Source organism: Heterodontus francisci, chromosome 9 (assembly GCF_036365525.1).
Source record: "Heterodontus francisci isolate sHetFra1 chromosome 9, sHetFra1.hap1, whole genome shotgun sequence".
In the NCBI taxonomy this organism is placed as follows: Eukaryota; Metazoa; Chordata; class Chondrichthyes; order Heterodontiformes; family Heterodontidae; genus Heterodontus; species Heterodontus francisci.
Window position 1 is genome coordinate 24,424,954 of NC_090379.1, and position 20,739 is coordinate 24,445,692.

At 42.6% G+C, this 20,739-nt stretch overlaps 1 protein-coding gene across 5 annotated transcripts in view; it reads left to right on the forward strand.

Annotated features, from left to right (window-relative positions):
• Window positions 1–20,739, forward strand: part of bcl11ba (BCL11 transcription factor B a) — a 173,264-nt gene that overhangs the window by 12,382 nt on the left and 140,143 nt on the right. The gene's annotated exons all lie outside the window — the stretch shown is intronic.

A 20,739-nucleotide genomic window follows, 5' to 3' on the forward strand; every position in this document is an offset into this window, starting at 1 on the left:
CTTGACTGTGGTGTTGTAATATAAAGAGGCATTCGTAGTCTTTGGGTTTCCGATTTAACCTACTTTCTCTAACTCCCCTCCATCCCCTTCGCAAAATAAAACTGGATTAAAGATCCAATAGCAGAGACTGGAATGAGGAAAGGAGGTGCAGTCTGAAGCTTCCTAGTATTTCCAACTTTGGTGTTTAAAGTGCTGACAGATTGGGATAAACACTTTCACACTTCACCTTTTCACTTAACCCCTTAACAAAGCAAGTGCATTGCTACGGTTCTGATGGATTGACTTCCAACATTCCCATCTTTTTAATCAGTAACTCTGATTCCTGAAATTAACTGAATCAGCGCCAGCCTTGTCCATAGTTCGGTGTAGGTTAAGATCTGATTTTTTTAAAAGCAGTTTTCCTTTTTCTCTCTCCCCTGAATTCCAACTGGAATTTGGTGGAAGCCTCACACTATTGGGATATGTGTGGAGGTCAGCGTTTCAGGCTGGTAAAGACTAATTAGCTTTTTCTGCAATAATTCTGCCAGGGCTCAATACCAAAAGTGTTGGCGCGTGTTTCTGTGTGTCTAAAACCGAGGCTGATGCAGCCCAGATAACTGGCCTAGGATTAATGAGACTTGATGAAGTGTTGGATCAGATCCTGTTGCTCTGTCCCCCACTCCCCAACCACACTACACCACCCTCCCCACCCCCAGTGGTTCAATGGGTAAAAGGTGTCGCCTGCGGTGGAATGAAGGCCACAAAAGCCATGGAATGTTTCCAGGTTTGATCCCTAGGACTATGCTGAACTACTTGATGGCAGTGCAGTGGGAGTTGAAGTGCTTCACTTGGCCTCAGCTTTCCTGGCTTTGAAGGTTGGTGAAGGAGGAAGAAAGTCACAGCTTCCATTCCTAATGGCTACCACTGATGCTGCTGGAAAGGGCACTTGTGTGACTGTCAGGGCGGGGATTGGTTTTTACTGTGTATCACCACCCCACCTCCTGTGCCAAGCAAACACTCGCTGGTTACAATCACCAGTTAAGTGAAGTATCGACAGGTATATGGTTATAGGGAAGCATCCAGAGCTGCTTTACCTTCAAATGTAATTGCAGGGGCCTGTCTGTGTGTATCTGCCTGTGTGTGTCTGTCTCTGTCTGTTACTGGCCCTGCTAAAAGTGAAGCGGATTCTCAATATTTGCTGGAAATTGTTACCTGGACAAAGCCCTTGTTTGATGTTTCTTGTGTTTGGGTTTAATGTTTCTGTTTTTCTTGCTCCCCGCTTTGATCCATGGTGTCCCGTCTTCCTGACGGGGAAACTAAAGACCTTATTTTGTTTTGACTTTTCAGTTGAATGGTGTTGAAAATTTTAAAAATAAAATAGATTACACATGCATTCCGCAGCTGGGAAAGAGATTTTCAAGAGGCCTTTAAGGGTCAGCTAGAAAATAAAAGGTATGGAGTGCGGGGGTGGGTGGGATCTGAAACAGTGATTGAATAACAAGTTACGAGGTTTAACTGCAGTCAGACAGGATATCTACATTCTGATATCCCACTGTATCTGTTATCACACGCATTCATAGCCTTCCTCTCCCATACAGAGAGCTCACTTGATTTACTGAGTCTCCAAATGATAGCAGGGTAGCTGGAGAGGCTCCACTGGCTTGGGCTTGAGTGAGGAGCTCAGTCGACTTGAGACGTGTTTGGCCCTCTGAGCTCTGTGGCCTAAGTAGTGCAGTGTGCTGCGGACGTGCAGTGCCGCAGACCCACGGGCCTGCCGCTCCAGAGCCACATGTTGGCTTAAAATAGGTGCCCACAGGGACCAGCTCCCAACTCTGGAGCCTAAAAGTGCGAACGTAGCATGTGAAGCTCATGCTTCCTGTGTTCACATGCAGAAGTAATAACTCCTTAAGGATTTTCCTCTGATTTGAAGGCAAACTGTATACACTGGATGAGCATTGGTGTTGCCTTCCTACTGAGGCCCCGCTTTTGTTGAACGGTTGTGTTTGTTCCTTCAGAATCCAGTAGACAACCATGATGGGCATCTTTATTTTAATGACACGGGTCATTGGTATTGCTTCCATTCCCAGGCAACATTTTAACTGTCTGTGGCACTGATATTTTAAAAAACCCTCCCTGCCCCATTGCTGGCTGCCATTGTCCCTGCCTGGCATTGGGTTCAGAGTCTTTCACAGTTAGCTACTCTGTCTCTTTTTTTTGTTTTTAAATAAAAACTCACCGTGTACTGTGAAACATTGAGACTGTTACCAAACGCTGCCGGGGGACACGACACCAACACAAACTGCACTGTGGAAATACAGCACCGGAGATTTCCGTTCACATTCGGAACGGGTCAATGGACTCTCCTGAGTTCTTCCACTCCACGCTCCATGACTTTAAGCTAGTTAAAGAAAAAGACTTGCAGTTATGCAGCACTTCACAGCCAATGAAGGACTTTTTGTAGTGTAGTCACTGTTGCAATGTAGAAATGTGGCAGCCAATTTGTGCATAGTAAGCTCCCACAAAAAGCAAAGAGATAAATGACCAGATAATTTTTTGGGGGGGGGGACATGTTGGTTGAGTGATAAATATTGGACAAGTCACTGCTGTTCCTTGAAACACTGCCATAGCCATAATAAGGTGTGTTAATGCCTAGTGTTGGAGGTATGGCTATCCAGTATTGGGTTGGACTGTTATCCAGAGGGGGTGTCTGGAAATTCCTAAAATGTAAACCGAGCACTAGAGGTTTATGCCTGGTGATGTGGAGGGATTTGTTAATATTCTTCAGATTTCAAAGAACAGTCATTGTCAGTAAAGCAAAGGTCAAATTTCAAGCCATGCCCCCCATCTCCTGCTCCATCTCTAACCTGCCCCAGTGTGCGTTTTTGACTAGGCAAATGGCAATGCCCCTATTGGGTGGGGTGGGGTGGTGGTGAAACTCATTAATAAATCTGAGAAATTGTGGTAATGCCGGGCTTGCATATTTCCCAGTAGGTGTTGCCAGACATCAGTCAAGCGAGTAAACCCTGGCCACTTTTATTTTTCTTACTTTCTAGCTCAGGGATGCTGAGTCCAGGCATAGTATCGCACCACCATTTAGTAAAGTTGGCACAGGTGAGGGCTGGAATCTGGGAGCTTATGGTCTGTGGGTTTGAGTACATGGTAGACAGTGCTGGTACCTACCAAGGGTTATTGCTGTTTCTATCAGTTGTACTGATAGTTGTACTGCCAGATTGTGTACAGTGTGATGGCAAAGTTTCCAGCTAAAGGCAAGGGGAGAGAACCAGGGAATCTTCACCTTCACGCCCTCCCCTGCACCCCTGACCTGCTTTCACGGGAACATCGATAATAGCCTCAGAGAGGTCTTCGGTCCAGACAGTAAAATATTACCTGAAAGAGGCAAAGAAGTCATGTTAAATCTTTAGCCCCCAGTTGGAGTATTGTGTCCAGTCTGGGCACCACACTTGAGGAAGGATGTCAAAGCCCTCGAGAAGGTGCAGAGGCGTTTTATTGGAATGGTACCAAGGATGAGGGACTGCAGTTACGTGGAGAGACTAGAGAAGCTGGAATTGTTCTCTGTAGAGTAGAGAAAGTTAATGGAAGATTTAATAGAGGTGTTGAAAGTCATGAAGCGTTTTGATAAATAAGGAGAAACTGTTACTGCTGGCAAAGGTTCGGTAACCAGAGGACATGGATTTTAGATGATTGGCAAAAGAATCAGAGTTGAGCCGAGGCGATTTTGTTTTTAACGCATTGAGTTGTTATGATCTGGAATGTACCGCTTGAAAGGGTGGTGGAAGCTGATTCAATAATAACTTTAAAAAGAGAATTGGATAAATACTTGAAGGAGGAAAATTTACAGAACCGGAGGAAAGAGCAGGGGAGTGAGACTAATTGGATAGGTGTACCAAAGGGCTGGCACAGGCTCGATGGGACAACTGGTTTTCTATATGACTCTCTGAAGAAACAGAAAGTTGACAAGGTTAGTGAAGAGAAGACAGGAACATACCATGTGAGAATCTATTCCTCACAGTATGCTGCAGCAATTTGTTTGTCTTGAACCATTGTTCCTCCATTAAATCAACAAAGAGACTTTGTTCAGTTATCACACTATGAATAAAAGTCTCAACCATTTATATAATCTTTATAGTCTCAATTGTCATCAGGACCTGGTTTTAAGATGTGATGTAAAAGAACATTTTAAACTGAATTCCTTAAACAGACTTCAAGATTTTTTTTTAAAGGGCCCATATTGCAGGAAGGCAGAGTTGAAGACGTGACATGTTAAACCCAGGAGATCTTTCTCCTCATACTCTGACTGTGCATTGACACATCTTAGCCAGGAACTGTGTTTAATCTTTAATATGGAAAGTTATTTCCTTCCTTCCTTTACAAACCCCCTGGTCCTTAGCACCTGCTAGCTGGTGCTTGCAGATGCTCTCTCTCCTGTAATAACTCTTTCCTGTCTGCAGTCACATGACTGATGTAGCCATTCTTGAGTCCTCTGGTTCTTATTTTTCATGTGCAGTTATGCTTAATATTGTCACTTCACTCTTCAGAGTTAACAGCTGAAGCATTTTCTAACTTGTCAAATTTACAGTGTTCAACAGACGGCCCTTGTTCAAAAGAATGGGAATAAAATCAACCTTTGTCTTCAGGTTTAACAGTGGCAGGCACGCATCTTGCGCTTCTCTCAGTGGCTGCCCCATCACCTATGAGCTGTTGCTTTTTTTTTAACGTGGCGGTGATGCTTTTTTGTTGAAAAGCACTCAATGTGCCTGCACGATGATGTGGCTCACCGGCAGATTACACAGGTTAGAGTTGTCATATTGCAGGTAGATCCCCAATCACTATATTGTTCACAACCAAATACTAACCCCCACGACAGTATTGTCAGGCAAACCCTCCAATTGTTCCAGTCAGTGTGCTGCAATAGAGAAGTTTTGCCTGCAGTGTTGCAAGAGGGGGGCGACCAGTGTGATGATTGATTGTCCCGGTTTGATTGGGAGACCTGTTAAAGTAAACACAACCTTTTCCAAGTGTGAAACCAGGAAGGGAGGCAAGACTATATAGGCTAGGCTCATGGGTGTGCTCAGGGTGTGAATAGGAATGTTTTGGCTTGCTGATGTTGAAAATTCATGAAAAGCCTAATAAATCATGCCTCCACATCATGGGACACAAACGTAAGTGGAAACAACACACCTTCCACTTGAACGGTCAAGCTTTGCTCTTTACATTTTTTGACATTTCCAGACACGTAGTTCAAAACCTGGGGTGTCGTGTACAAAACTGGATTGGCAAGTTTCACCTCTGTAAAAACACAGCACATCATCTCTCAACAGAACCCTAGGAGTAACCCAGTTTGTATCCTGGTTAGATGTCACTTTGCTTGGTAATTTGGGTCCCTCTTTTTAACTGGCTGCAATAGAAAATCTATGCTTGGTAGTGGAAGATGTTAAGAAGAAGGAAAAAATTTGAATTTATATAGCACCTTTCACAACCAAAATGCTTTACAACCAATTAAATACTTCTAAAATGTCGTCGCTGTTGTAATGTAGGAAAATGTTACAGCTAGTACAGAGCAAGCTCCCACACACAACAATGTGGTAATGGTCAGATAATTTGTCTTTAGTGGTGTTGGAGAGGGGTTAATATTGGCCAGGACACCAGGGAGAAGACCCCTGTTCTTTGAAATATTGCCATGGGAATGTTTACATCCACCCAAGAGGGCAGTCAAGAGAACAGTTTGACCTTTCATCTGAAGGTCAGAACTGTTGGCAGCGCAGCACTCCCCAGTAATGCAGTGGGGGGTATCAGCCCCAATTATGTGCTAAAGTCTCCTGAATGGGACTTGAACCCATGATTTTCTGACACAGAGATGAGAGTGTTACCCACCAAGCTGTGCTATTGGGTCACAGTGTGGTTTTGATCCTGATATGTTCATTACCATGTAAAGGAGCTGCCCAGATGACCAGTGATTTAATCAATGATTATTTGAGCCATGCAGAGCTGCAGGACATTTGGTTGGAGAGTTCAGTCCCTGGATTGTGCCAAACTATTTGATCGTAGGTGTAAGATGCTGCAGTTTGCCCGAGTGTGACCCGAGTTGGGGTAGGGGGAAAATATCAGCCAGGATTCCTGGAACCCCTCCTGGAAGAGTGAGTGAGTGAGTGTGCGTTGGAATAAAACAGAGAATGCTCGGGCAGCATCGATGAAGAGAGAGAAACAGAGTTAACAATTCAGGTCGATGACCTTTCATCAGATTATCTCTTCCTGTTTCTCCACAGATGCTGCCTGACCTGCTGAGTATTTCTAGTATGTTGTATTTTGATTTCCGATTTCTTGCATCTGCAGTATTTTGCATGTGTGTGAGGATGGAATTAATCTCGCTTGTGATTTTCACCCCATGCCACGCCACCCCCCCCCCCCACCATTCCTGTGGTCATTCAGCTTACCACCCGAACTAAGATCGGGTCATTCAAAAGAGGTAAGGGACCGACGTGGGACTTGCCTAATTTGCATGGCTCGTCTGGATAAGCTCTCGGAACCATCTTGGAGCAGTGTGGCAAGCAGCTTTCAGCTGTTACTGTTCAATCGTGGTGCACAGTAGTTGAAATCTTAATTTTTCTTTAAATGTTATCTACGTCCTTTGTCAATGGAGCCACCGTTTTACAAAGGTTACAGTTGTACTTTGAACCAGTCTCGCAGGCATTGTCGACACTTATTAAAGTAGAGGCCACTGTGTAGCTTAGTTAAACATCACATTCAAATGGCCTCCAGTAAAAAAAAGTATTACAGCCCAATTAAATGTGCGCAGCCATCTTTCGAAAAACAAATCTATGCTGCTCAGCAATGAGGCGCGATGGGTTAAATCCAGCTTTGTGTGTGTTTGTCAGAATACTCTTTAGTATTCTGGTGTCAGAGATAAGAGAAGCAGATCACTTTTTTTGTTGGTCGTTTTTTTCTCTCTTTTGTTTAAAGGTGTCTTGGGGTGGGTTTTATGAGCTTGTAAAGATCTGTACAGTGGACGCGAAGCTTCCTGTGCAGGAAGTTTTTTTTTTCTCTCAGTACAGAGTTAGCTTGAGCTTGGCTGGTAGCCAATTCACCTCCACTAAACTGAGGAGCCAGTCCGTGCACTGATTTAGGACAGGGAGGGGGTGGGGGGGGGTGGGGGGGGTTGTGCTGGTGGTGGGGGTGGAGAGCACATCAGTCCAAGGGCAGAAGCGCTCCTTGCAACCCTTTATCTGTTTGTTACTGATTAATGCTGCGGCTTGTTCAACATGTGCTTTGTCCTCAGCCTTCAGGTTCTGCCGTGCAAGGCTTTCTTTGTCGTGTATGGTTACATTTAGCAGAGGTAGAGACAAGAACATTCTTTTGCTTTGGAGTATCGAGACTGTGCTAGGGCAGCAAATGCCAATGCAGAGGAGTCACTACAACAGGCTTGGAAATCAGTCAGACCTGATCCACACAATAGCAGGGCAGCACTGTTTCTATACCTCCTGAGGCACTGAGATGTTTGAAAACTAAAGGAAGAAAGGCAGCAAGTAGACAAGAACTCTTAAAAACCTGCCCAGAGAGCAGTTTGGAATTTCTTTTTCAAATAAAGTCTTGTATTTTGACAGGAAACTGATACAGCCTGGGATGGCTACATAGGAGGAAGCTGCAATGGTTCCTAGTGCTCATTTTTAAGTTTAAGCCTAACTTTAGTTAAAAGGGAACGGGAATAACACTTGTTGAAGAGAAAGATTGTAGAGCTATGGGGAAAGCGTAGGGGACTGGGATTAATTGGATAGCTCTTTCAAAGAGGTGGCACAGGCAGGAAAGACCAAATATCCACCGTTTGAGCAGTATCATTTCATGATAAAAAAAAGGGGGGACCTGTTTAAACACAAGTAGCCATTTGGAGGGTAATGGATTGCTTATTGTTGCTTAGCGCTGGTCTGACCATTCCTACTGCTTCCAAATGGATAAATGAAGACCATTGCGGTAAGGCTGGGGAGACAGCACAGATCTGTGGAGGCACTTAATAGCAGGTAGCACCCTGTAGCAGAGGTGACATGCATGCCTGGCTTTGGTTGTGCTGTTGGAGTTGCAGTGCTGAGGGAAGGGCACCTATTTTACAAAGAGAAATCAGCAGGCAGAATGCCCTTGGGCTCCCAGCAGCTGGGTAAAGGGCAACGTGGGCTAGAGCTTTGGCAGAGGCGGTCCGCTTGATCTCTCAGGTGGAGGATTATACGTAGGAGGTATTGTGCCGATATCGCAAAAAAACACCAGCGCAGGTGTTCACCTTCTTAAAGCAGTGGACAAAGCTTGGTCTTTTAACGTGGGTAGTGGCTGTTTCTGGGTTAATAGTGTCCACCGCTACCTCGGGAAGAGGGGAAGGGCGGGGATTTGAAGTCTTAAAGTGTGATGAAACTGGTTAGCCATGCACTAGATCCTCATGTCAGACTGTCTACATTGCCCTTTCTCCATCCACCATTGTAAACTAGAGATTAGTTAAAGAGGGGCCCTCAGGATGATTAACTCCAGCTGTGAAAGCTGAGGGATCAATTGAAAACTTATATTGATCGATTTTCTTTTAGTTAAGGCTATTAAGGTGAATTAAGGGTATACAGAACAAAGATGGGAGGGTTGTTGAAATTAAGATAGAAATCAGCCATGAACTAAAGGAACAGCAGGACAGACTGGAGGGGCTAAATGGCCTAGTCCTTTATGATGTTATGAGGCACTGCTGCTGTGCTACAGCAGAGCATGGGTCAGAGATGTTGCTACAGTATCGCAGCCTGATTCTGCTGCTGCATTTCTGTCTAATGAGGCCCCCGCATTGGTGGCATTCCCTTGCAACCTCTACCAGGACATTGCAGCCCTTTTATAATCAGTCCATTAAACGCCGTTGTATTATTTCGTATTTAATGAAAAGAAAGCACACGGTCATCTTCATTTCCACTTAATCTTCAGAAATGCTGAGTGATTGTGTCGCAGGTTAAAAGCTACAAAGACAGTGTTAGGCTCCTGTTATGGTTGGTCACAACCAAGAGAGTTAACAGTACAGGAGTATCAATGACTTGCTGAAATTTACCTGAAATAGGCTGGAACAGCCAGGAGAGCCACTATTATTGGCTTCCAAGTGCTTTGGTTGGAATGAGTATAGATGCCAGGCCAGGAATAGAATAAGGCACTCTAAACTCACTATATAGATTAACACTTGTGCAAGGTACCCGAGAGCAACTAGTGCCTACAGAACTGTACCCTAGCAAGGGCCACTGCCATTGCTGTTTTACACTTGAACAGCAAGTGTCAGGATGGGTGATAACTAGCGATTTTCAATTTACTATTACTCATCAGTAAGGGGTATTTTCCTCAACTTCTTGCTGTACCCAACTACCCATGTTAGCTCAGGAAGTCTGTTTACAGATGTCATTCTGACTAAGATTCAAATTCCTGCCGATAGAACAGTGCTCCAGTACACTGCTATGTACTCTTATTACTGAACTATGAAAAACTGTTGGATTAAGTGTATAGTTTTAAAATCTATGCACGAGGTATATTTAAATAGCAGATTGATGTTGCTGCTTCTTGCCTTTGCCAATGCTAATCTGTGAGTTGGTGATCAAAATGGGGTCAGTTTAACACCTCATTAATCAGTATGTACTCATAGATGTCCAGTGGTAATACAGGTTGACTACTTTGAGCATTCCTAAACACTTTGCTGTTACAGAAAGTACAAGATGTTTTTCAGGGCACATTAATTTGTGTTGAGTCCTCTCATAACTGGTTTTGGGGATCATTTTCCTATTTCCAAATCTCTCAATCTAGCTGTCAGTGCAAACTGGAATATCCAGCACACCTTAGGGTACTGTGGATGGGTTCAGAGGAACAATAGCCAGGTTAATTCCCTGGGGAAGGATTTTCAGCTTGCATGTGCTGCCACTGGTGGACAGTCCTCCTCATTTATATCGTGGAGAAGACCACATACTGGCAATTATGGCAATCACTTTAATTACTTAACTGATGGCTACAGATAGGATAGACAATGGTGGACCAAGTGGCCGTCATTTAGGTTCTTCCATTTTGACATAATAAGAAAGAATTTGCATTTAAATATTGCACCTTTCATGACGTCATGAAAGTCAGGACGTCCCAAAGCTCTTTACAGCCAGTCGAATGCAGTCACTGATGTAATGTAGGAAACAGGGCAGCCACTTTGTACACAGCAAGCTCTGTGATCTCTGATAGTGTAATCAGTAGAGGGACTGAAAGTTGATCAGGGATTGACAATTCCCTACAATAGCTGAAGCATTAGCCACTGACGAGGGAGGGAGCGGGGGGTTGGACTGCTCCATGCTCCTCTATTTTTCATTTTTTAAAAATTTAACTAGTTGATCTTCTGTGCAATTGTTACATAAATTGTGTATCTCTCTCTCTTCCTGAAAGGGGCTGTGTTTTCTATCTATCGTTCTGTCTCTGTGAATGCGCCTGCCTCATTTTCTTGTCATTTTCCAGTTCTGTTTATCTGCAGCTCTCTTTCTCATTCCGTCTCTCTGCCCCTTTGTGCAAGTTTCTCCTTGTCACTGTTTCCTGTTTTGTTATGCCTCTTTATGTCTTCTGTCATGTGCCTTTTTTTTCTTTATGCCCTTTACTTTTTTTCTCTATATCAAGCATTTTGAATGTCTGTGCTTTCCTTTGTATAAATTTTTCTGTATGTCATATATTCATCTGTCATAAAGACTTGGAAGCAGAGGCAAGCTTCCAAACCTCTGTTATCCTTAACCCTCTCCCTCTCTGTCTGGAAGCAAGGTGTTTTGTGAGTTCTTGTTTACTTTGCATGAGCGATTTGGTGGGTCATGGCCTAAGATGGGAGGGAATGGGGGAAGAGCTTGGACCTGGCCTTAGGCTAGGAATGGATGGGAGTGCCAGGACGTTAGGGCTTGGATTTACAGAGAATGAGGAGGCTAAGGTCTGGGGCTAGAACTTGGTTGGTGGGGGCATTGGGGAAGGCGAGGGTTTGGTTGCCAATAAATAATCAGGGTTTAGAGTGATGGGTTTGATTTCCGGTATCCATCAGTGCTTATGTAACACAAAGTGCAACCATGTCTTCAGGACACCAAGGACAACATGTTTTTATTTCACAATGACTTATATTTATAAAGCGCTTTTAATGTATTAAAATGTCCCAAGGTGCTTCACAGGAGCATTCTAAAACAAAGTGTGACAGCACAAAAGGAGATATTGGGTCAGATGGCCAAAAGCTTGGTTAAAGAGGTAGGTTCTGAGAAGTGTCTTAAAGGAGGAAAGAAAGATGGAGAGATGGGAGGGTATACCAGAGCTCAGGGCCTCAGCAATGAAAGGCACTGTCACCAGTGGTGGAACGATTAAAATTGGGGATGGACAAGAGGCCAGAATTAGAGGAGTGCAGATAACTTGAAGGGTGGTGGGGCTGGAGAAGATTAGAGATAGGGAGGGGTGAGGCCAGAAATGTTGTTTGACTGGGAGCCAGTGTAGGTCAGCGAGCACAGGGATGATAGGGGAACGGCAGTTGGTGCGAGTAAAGGCATGGGCAGCAGACTTTTGGTTGACCTCTGGTTTGCAGAGAGTAAAATGTGGGAGACCAGTCAGAAGTGTGTGGAATAGTCAAGCCTAGAGATAACGAAGGCATGAATGAGGGTTTCAGCAGCAGATGAGTTGAGACACTGCAATGTTATGGAGGTGGAAATAGCTTTGGTGATGGCATGAATTTGAGGTCGGAAGCTCATCTTGGGGTAAAATTTGACTTCAAGGTAGTGAACAGACTGGCTTAATCTCAGATTGTTGTCAGGCAGAGGGATGGAGTTGGTAGCTAGAGAACAGTGTTTGGAACGGGGAACAAAAACAACGGCTTCAGTCTTCCAATATTTAATTGTAGGAAATTTCTGCTCATCCAATACTGGATGTCGGGTTAGCAGAGTGATAATTAAGCAGCAGTGAAAGAGCTGAGAGAGGTGGTGTTAAGGTAGAGCTGAGTGTCATCAGCATGCATGTAAAAACTAATGTGCTTTCGAACGATGTTGTCGAGGGGCAGCACGTAGATGAGAAACAGGAGGGGGCCAAGGATAGATCCTTGGGGGACACCAGAGGCAACGATGCTAGAACAGGAAGAGAAGTCATTGCAAGTGATACTCTGGTTACAGTTAGATAAGAATGGAACCAGGTGAGTTCAGTCCCACCCAGCTGCACGACAGTGGAGAGGTATTGGAGGAGGATGGTGTGGTCAACCGTGTCAAAGGCTGCAGACAGGTTGAGAAGGACGAGGAGGGAAAGTTTACCTTTCACAGTCACATTGGATGACATTTGTGACTTTGCTAAGAGCTGTTTCAGTACAATGGCAGGGCTGAAACCTGATTGGAGGAATTCAAACATGGAGTTCCATGAAAGATGGGCGCAGATTTGGAAGGTGACAACACATTCAAGGACTTTGGAGAGGAAAGGGAGGTTGGAGTTGGGACGGTGGGGTCAAGGGCTGGACTTTTGAGGAGGTGGGTGATGACGGCAGATTTAAAGGAGAGAGGGACAACAACTGAAGCGAGAGAACCATTTACAACATTGGCTGATCTGGGGACCAGGAGGGGAAGTTGGGTGATCAGCACTTTAGTGGGAATAGGATCGAGGGAACATGAGGTGGGTCTCATGAACATGATGAGCTCAGATAGGGCATGTGGGGAGATAGGAGAGAAACTAGAGAAAGATGCAAGTTCAGGGCTAGGGGCAGGAGGGGGGAGCGTCATAGGAAGCTTGACCAGCTGGGCTAGTGAGGGAGGGATGCAGAAGAGGCAGCTGATTTTGATGGTCTCGATCCTCGTGACAAGGAAGTAAAGAAGTCCATGAGCTCCTCGCACTTACTGTTGGAGATGAGGGTGGAGGGGAGAGGGGTTTAAGAAGACAGTTTGTAGTAGGACAAAGAAGCTGGGGGGCATTATTGCATTGCAAGATGATCCTGGAATAGTGAGCAGTTTTAGCAGATAAGCAGGACCTGATAGTGTTTTAAGTGATCCAGCCAGATCTGTCGTAGTTACCAAACGGAGTATATCAACATTACAAACTACCATTACAAATACCAAAGAGATGAATAAATAGAAAAATATTAAAACACAAATGTGTACTAAATTAATAAAAAGAAGTCTATAGAGAGGCCGGGACAACAGGTTAGACACACTCGGAGTAGACAAGAGGCTGGGAAGTGGAGTGAGAGCAGTGGGCTATGCAAAGTATAATTTCATGTGGCTGAATAAATGGGCTGATTATTAGGCATTTTGGGCATATTTTAGGTAGCCCACTATACATTACGAATCAACATTGAATTAAAACTAAAATTTGAAATGAGTAGCTATTTCCTGATGTTTTGCAAGTGATGGATGGCAGTTAACTATTCAGGTCCTGAGGTGAGATGCATGGGTCAGAGCAGCTTAGCATGCTACTCTTGCAGTACATCATTTGTGCCACTAGGGGTTGTGGAACTCCCCTCACCACCCACCTCTCTGTGTGTCTCTCTCTCTCTTCCCCTCCCCGCCCTCCCTCATGCACGCACACACACATACATGTGTATGCATCTCAGATTAAGCCAAGAATGATTTACAAACACTGCAGCCGTTGTGTCTTGGTAGGACAGACAGCCCTGCCTCATTCTGTCACAGTGATATCTGTGTGACACAGGGCCACCTTTTCGCTTGTTGTAGGCAGGCTGTTTATTAAAAAGATAGTCCTTTAAAGCTGTGGATGCTCATGATCCCAAGTGTGTAAAACTCTGATCCCAATTTTGTAAAACATTTGTGCGACAGTTGCCTGCCAATAGACTCCTTCTATAAACTTAGGACTTTTTAAACTAACATCTGTAAAACGTACAAAAGCTGCTTGTAGATTGTAGGAAAAGGCTGTGGGGTGCAGCAGAAGCTAGAGGGATTTTAAATGTTGACGGTAACTATCTTGGTGAATGCAATTGTGCTGTAATTCACAATATCTTTTTGCCTGGCTCCTGCTTCGTGGATTTTTTTAATAAATGAGGAAATCTGGTGATGAGTGCTGGGCCAACTCGTATGAATTTGATCAAAAGCCAGGGTCGTAACTTTTTAAGTAAACTGAGAATAAATACAAATCTAGTTCACAATGGCAGTTATGTTGGGTAAACAATTTTCGGAATTGGGACAAGTGCAGAATAAAACTAGCCAAACATTTTAAGATCATGTTGTATCATATTGTTTTAAATGTCTGTGTTGTGTTGTCCTGTTTGCAACTCTGATTCTTGCAGTGCACATTCAGCTTCTTAAACTGTGGGAGCTATCTCTTTCGTTTCAACTTCAGTAGAAGCCTCATAATGGGTACCCTAGCATGCCGAACAGGATGCCCCCCCTTTATCCAGTCATTTTCATACTAAGGATACATGGCAGTACCGAGGTATTAATTGAGGTTTGAGCAAGTGCTCCCTTTAAGCAGGCCGTCCTGTAGGCAGGCGTGTGGCAGCATTGTCTTGCCAAAAGACATGTCCCATCAGGCTGCCAGAGAAGAAATAGGTCAAAAATTGAGAAGCGTTTATAGTAGGGATACGATTTTTGGGGTGAAGTAAATCTGGGTCGCCTGTTCTGACAGCCAGAAAAACATATGTTGGTGGGCTGGATTTGGTGTTCCGGCAGAGGTGCGGGAATGATGTGCGCCATATAAAACCAGCCAAGCATTTTAAGGTCATGTCGTATCATATAGGGCACGGCGATTAAAGGGATGTTAGCACTGACACATCTGGCTTCCTGGGGACAAGAAGGGGAGCACCATTGGTGGATGTTGGGACGAAATGGCCAAGTTAAATCAGTGCAGAAATGTACCTAAAGGATTTGATCTTGTGGCTGAGGAATCCCAATGCAGTTATTACAGAAAACTGCAAAAGAAATTACCCTTGGCAGGAGCAGCCTGAGACTTACTGCCGAACTAGCTGCTCTCTGGGCACTGACAGGTCTCAGTAAAAACGTCTGGCTTTTCCCTAGCTTCCTTCAAAGCAAACGGCTCTTTGTGCAGTTATATAAAATGCTGACTGACAGACAATAGCACTCTGTGAGATTCCTAGTAATAACAGTCCGTTCTGCTGTGTGTTTACTGGCCCTGTTTCCCCAGTAAGAGTGTCACATTGATCTTGCACCCATTCTGCAAATGTGTAATACCCAGGGTGGCTGTACTTCCTTTTTTGTTTATATGTCTCTGGTTGTGTTGTAATAATTTACAGGATTGGAAGAATACCAAGCTACGGTACGTAGATTATTGACCTGTAGCCTACTCTTTTCAAAGACTGGACCAACCCAATTTTAGAATTGCCTGTGAAAGTCATGTATGTGAAAGCTCACGGACTAAAACATGGCCTCAAAGTACAGGGTCCACACTGAAACGGAATAAGAAAAACACTGCCTTAGTATACAAGGCAACATGCCATGGGATGGGTAAAACGCTACAATATTATGGCAGAGTGGCCTCCTGTGCTGTAAATTTTTCTACATTTCTAAATATTCTAAATATCTGAAGAGGAGGATGTGCAGGGATGTGGGGAGAGGATAGAAGAGATGTTGCATTAATATACCAGGCAGCATTCAATTGGAAAGGTTAAACTCTGCCTTAATGTACAAGGCAGCATTGAATAGAACTGGTAAAGGTCAGTGTTAATCTGTTGGATACCACTGACCAGTACATAAGTTAGTGTTTTAACTAAACAGAGTAAGTAAAACATTGTCTTAATATTCAGGGCAGCAGTGAATAGAATGGGTAAAACACTATCTTAATATAGAGGGCATATAAACATACGAATTAGGAGCGGGAGTAGGCTACTCAGCCAATCAAGCCTGCTCTGCCATTCAATAAGTTCATGGCTGAACTGATTACTTCACATTCCCACCTACCTCTGATAACCTTTCACCCCCTTGCTTATCAAGAATCTATCTACCTTTGCCTTAAAAATATTCAAAGACTCTGCTTCCACCGCCTTTTGAGGAAGAGAGTTCCAAAGACTCATGACCCTCTGAGAGAAAGTATTTCTCCTCATCTCTGTCTTAAATGGGCAACCCCTTATTTTTAAACAGTAACCCCTAGTTCTAGATTCTCCCACAAGGGGAAACATCCTTTCCACATCCACCCTGTCAAGACCCCTCATGATCTTTTATGTTTCAATCAAGTCGCCTCTTACTCTTCTAAACTCCAGCAGATACAAGCCTAGCCTGTCCAATCTCTCCTCATAAGATAGACTGCCCATTCCAAGTATCTGTCTAGTAAACCTTCTCTGAACTGCTTCCAATGCATTTACATCCTTCCTTAAATAAGGAGACCAATACTGTACACAGTACTCCAGATGTGGTCTCACCAATGCCCTCTATAGCTGAAGCATAACCTCCCTACTTCAGTATTCAATTCCCCTCGTGATAAACAATAACATACTATTAGTTTTCCTAATTACATGCTGTACCTGCATACTAACCTTCTGTGATTCATGCACTAGGACACCCAGATCCCTCTGCATTTCAGAGCTCTGCAATCTCTCATCATTTAGATAATATGCTTTATTACTTTTCCTGCCAAAATGGACAGTTTCACATTTTTCCACATTATACTTCATTTGCCATATCTTTGTCCACACATTTAACCTATCTATATCCCTTTGTAGCCTCATTATGCCCTCTTCACAAGTTACTTTCCTACCTATCTTTTGTGTCATCAGCAAATAGAGCAACCATACCTTCGGTCCCTTCATCTAAGTCATTTATATAAAAATTGTAAAATTGCAGAAGTGAATAGAATGGGTAAAACACTGTCTTAATATTCAGAGCAGAAGTGAATATAATGGGTAAAAAACTGTCTTAATACTAAGGGCGGAAGTGAATGGAATGGGTAAAACACTGGCCTAATAGTCAGGGCATGAGTGTACAAAATGGGTGAAACAGTATCTTAATACTCAGGACAGGATTGATTAGAATGGGTCAAACACTCTTAATATTGAGGACAGGAGTGAATATAATGGGTAAAAAACTGTCTTAATATTCAGGGCATGAGTGAATAGAATGGGTTAACACTCTAATATAGAGGGCAGGAGTGAACAGAATGGGTAAAACACTGACTTAATATTCAGGGCAGGAGTGAATAGATTGGGTTAACACTAATATAAAGGGCAGGAGTGAATAGAATGGGTAAAACAGTGTCTTAATATTCAAGGCAGAAGTGAATAGAATGGGGAAAATCCCATCTTAATATTCAGGGCAGGAGTGAATAGAATGGGGAAAACATTGTCTTAATATTCAGGGCAGGAGTGAATAGAATGGGTAAAACATTGTCTTAATATTCAGGGCAGGAGTGAATAGAATGGGTATAACACTGTCTTAATATTCAAGGCAGAAGTGAATAGAATGGGGAAAATCCCATCTTAATATTCAGGGTAGGAGTGAATAGAATGGGGAAAATCCTATCTTAATATTCAGGGCAGGAGTGTATAGAATGGGGAAAATCCCATCTTAATATTCAGGGCAGGAGTGAATAGAATGGGGAAAATCCCATCTTAATATTCAGGGCAGGAGTGAATAGAATGGGGAAAATCCTATCTTAATATTCAGGGCAGGAGTGAATAGAATGGGTAAAACATTGTCTTAATATTCAGGGCAGGAGTGAATAGAATGGGTAAAACACTGTCTTAATATTCAGGGCAGGAGTGAATAGAATGGGTAAAACATTGTCTTAATATTCAGGGCAGGAGTGAATAGAATGGGTAAAACATTGTCTTAATATTCAGGGCAGGAGTGAATAGAATGGGTAAAACATTGTCTTAATATTCAGGGCAGGAGTGAATAGAATGGGGAAAATCCTATCTTAATATTCAGGGCAGGAGTGAATAGAATGGGTAAAACATTGTCTTAATATTCAGGGCAGGAGTGAATAGAATGGGTAAAACATTGTCTTAATATTCAGGGCAGGAGTGAATAGAATGGGTAAAACATTGTCTTAATATTCAGGGCAGGAGTGAATAGAATGGGTAAAACGCTGTCTTAATATTCAGGGCAGGAGTGAATAGAATGGGTAAAACGCTGTCTTAATATTCAGGGCAGGAGTGAATAGAATGGGTAAAACGCTGTCTTAATATTCAGGGCAGCAGTGAATAGAATGGGTAAAACAGTGTCTAAATATTCAGGGCAGGAGTCAATATAATGGGTAAAACGCTGTCTTAATATTCAGGGCAGGAGTGAATAGAATGGGTAAAACACTGTCTTAATATTCAGGGCCGGAGTGAATAGAATGGGTAAAACACTGTCTTAATATTCAGGGCAGGAGTGAATAGAATGGGTAAAACAGTGTCTAAATATTCAGGGCAGGAGTCAATATAATGGGTAAAACACTGTCTTAATATTCGGAGAAGGAGTGAATAGAATGGGTAAAATCCTGTCTATAATACAGAGGGCAGGAGTGAATAGAATGGGTAAAACAGTGTCTTAATATAGAGGGCAGGAGTGAATAGAATGGGTTAATACTCTCTAATATAAAGGGCAGGAGTGAATAGAATGGGTAAAACACTGTCTTACTATTCAGAGAGTGAATAGAATGGGTAAAATAGTGTCTTAATATTCAGATCGGGAGTGAATAGAATGGGTAAAGCACTGTCTTAATATTCTGGGCTGGTTTATGATGACAGTTCCAGCAATGTCAGTCTGCCTCTCGTGAAATTGTCTTTCTCTTCATTTTCTTTTGTTTCTGTCAGAAATATTAACTTAAGTTCAGTCTTCATATTTTTGGCAAAAGACTGCAAATCTATATATTGCAGTTACTGAGAATATCGAACAGAACATACTGGTTTCAGGGCTGTCATATCTGGGCATCGGCTGTATTATGTGTAGGTTTTGTTGTGTCATGTACTGCACATGCTGCAGGGAAAGTGAGGAGAGCCTCTGCAGACTTCAGTCAGCTCTGTTTACAGTATTATGTGCGATTGCTGCAGAAACATCAGTATTTCTTGGGACAATTCCTTTGAAAGTATGAACAGAAAATATCAATAAAGAAAGAGAACTTGTCATCAGAAAGAATAGCTGAAAATGTATTTATACAGTTAGGCTGGACATAAAATTACTTGGAACAAAAATGCCAGATTGAGTTGATTCAGATGCAACTGAAGGCATTTGCAAAATGAGTGAAGTTAAGAGTATTAATGTTTCATATTAATTATCAGAATTGTTACTAAGTCAAATCACAACACAAAGGTCAAGGTAACCTTGATAGGATCGCCCGATTAGCCAGCAAAATACTTTTTCTGTGACTTGTGGCGATGCAGCCCTGGATTGCACAGGGTTAAGTAAACTGACAGCCGGCTTTCTGCAATACAAGATGATTTGTCGTGATTAGTTCAATTGCAGTAGGAGAAAGCGACTGCTGAAAGTACTTTGTAGCATCCTTAATTACGACATTTTTTTTTGAAGACATGCATCTGAATGAGGAAGGAGCTATTGTTTGGTGGTTGCCGTGCACCGACTTCAGAGTATTCTCCTGGGCCCCATTTATTACAATCTAACAAGATACTATCTACTTTTGAAAATCTGTAAATATACTTCGGGATAAGACAGCTGTATTCATAATTCATAGATGCTAAAGAGGAAAAATGCTGTGTTTGATTTTGTGCAGATAGTACAGGGAGATGAAGGGGTAAGGGAGGATGAGGAGGATGTTTAACAAAGTGCTTTTTTATGCATGAGCCTTCAAAAGGCTTCTATCTAAAAGTGTAGACCGTAAGTGAAGATTTCCTCCATGCGCTAGATGCTGTGGGAATGTATAGCTATTCCTTTAAAATGTGATTGCGATATTGCTAGAACTGGCACAGTGGAAATCATCCTGTGTGTATCTATGTATAAATATAACACATCTTTTTCTGTAATACCTGTGTCAAATTTTTGTATATGTATAATAAATTGTTTTCAACTCACGCAGCCCATATTTTCCTTGATTAATCATGCATTTATTTTATTAAATGAATTTGTATTTTTTGTTTTGAGACTTCTTGCTAGCCATACAGCTGCAGAGGTGGTAGTTAAGAATCACAAAGCGACTAAACTGACACCCGTTTGTAGAACTGTTATTGAAAGTCAACGATAGTGTGTCTTAGGGCCATTTATTATTACTTTTTAAACTCTTACTGGCCATGAAGGTACTGCAGGTTTTCCAAGAATAGGATCTGATCACATTTAATCATGCATCTAAATTTCTAATTGGGTGCATCTTTTCAAGATTAATAAATTTTATCCCCCTCCCCCACCCCCTCTCTTTACAAAAATAAAAACCTAAAGCATCAATTTTCTTGGGTGAGACATCTGAGATTTTAACCCTATGGTACAATCTAAACATAAATATTATATAATGAGCAAAAAAGGTCTTTGGGTGATGCCGAGCTGCAGCACATTCTGAATTAATCGTATGAGGTAACCGTAAATGTGATGAAGATGTCTTGCCATCATTTTCCTTTACTTGGGAAGTGGAAATTGCTTCCTGAGATATTTGCCTTTGACGATGGAGACTGTTTTACAAGGTTGAAGTGTGTTAAAAGGCATGGCGCAGAATTGCTTTTTTTTTTGTTGATAGTTTTGAATTGTAATTTCGATAGGCTAACATAAAGGGTTTCTGTGCATTGTATAAAATCGCTGGGCAGTTGCAGAGTTTGGATAGAATAATATAGATTGAACCTTATTTGTATTGGTGTCAGCGGAAGAGTGATTTTGTTTCTTTGTGTTCTCTGGGAAG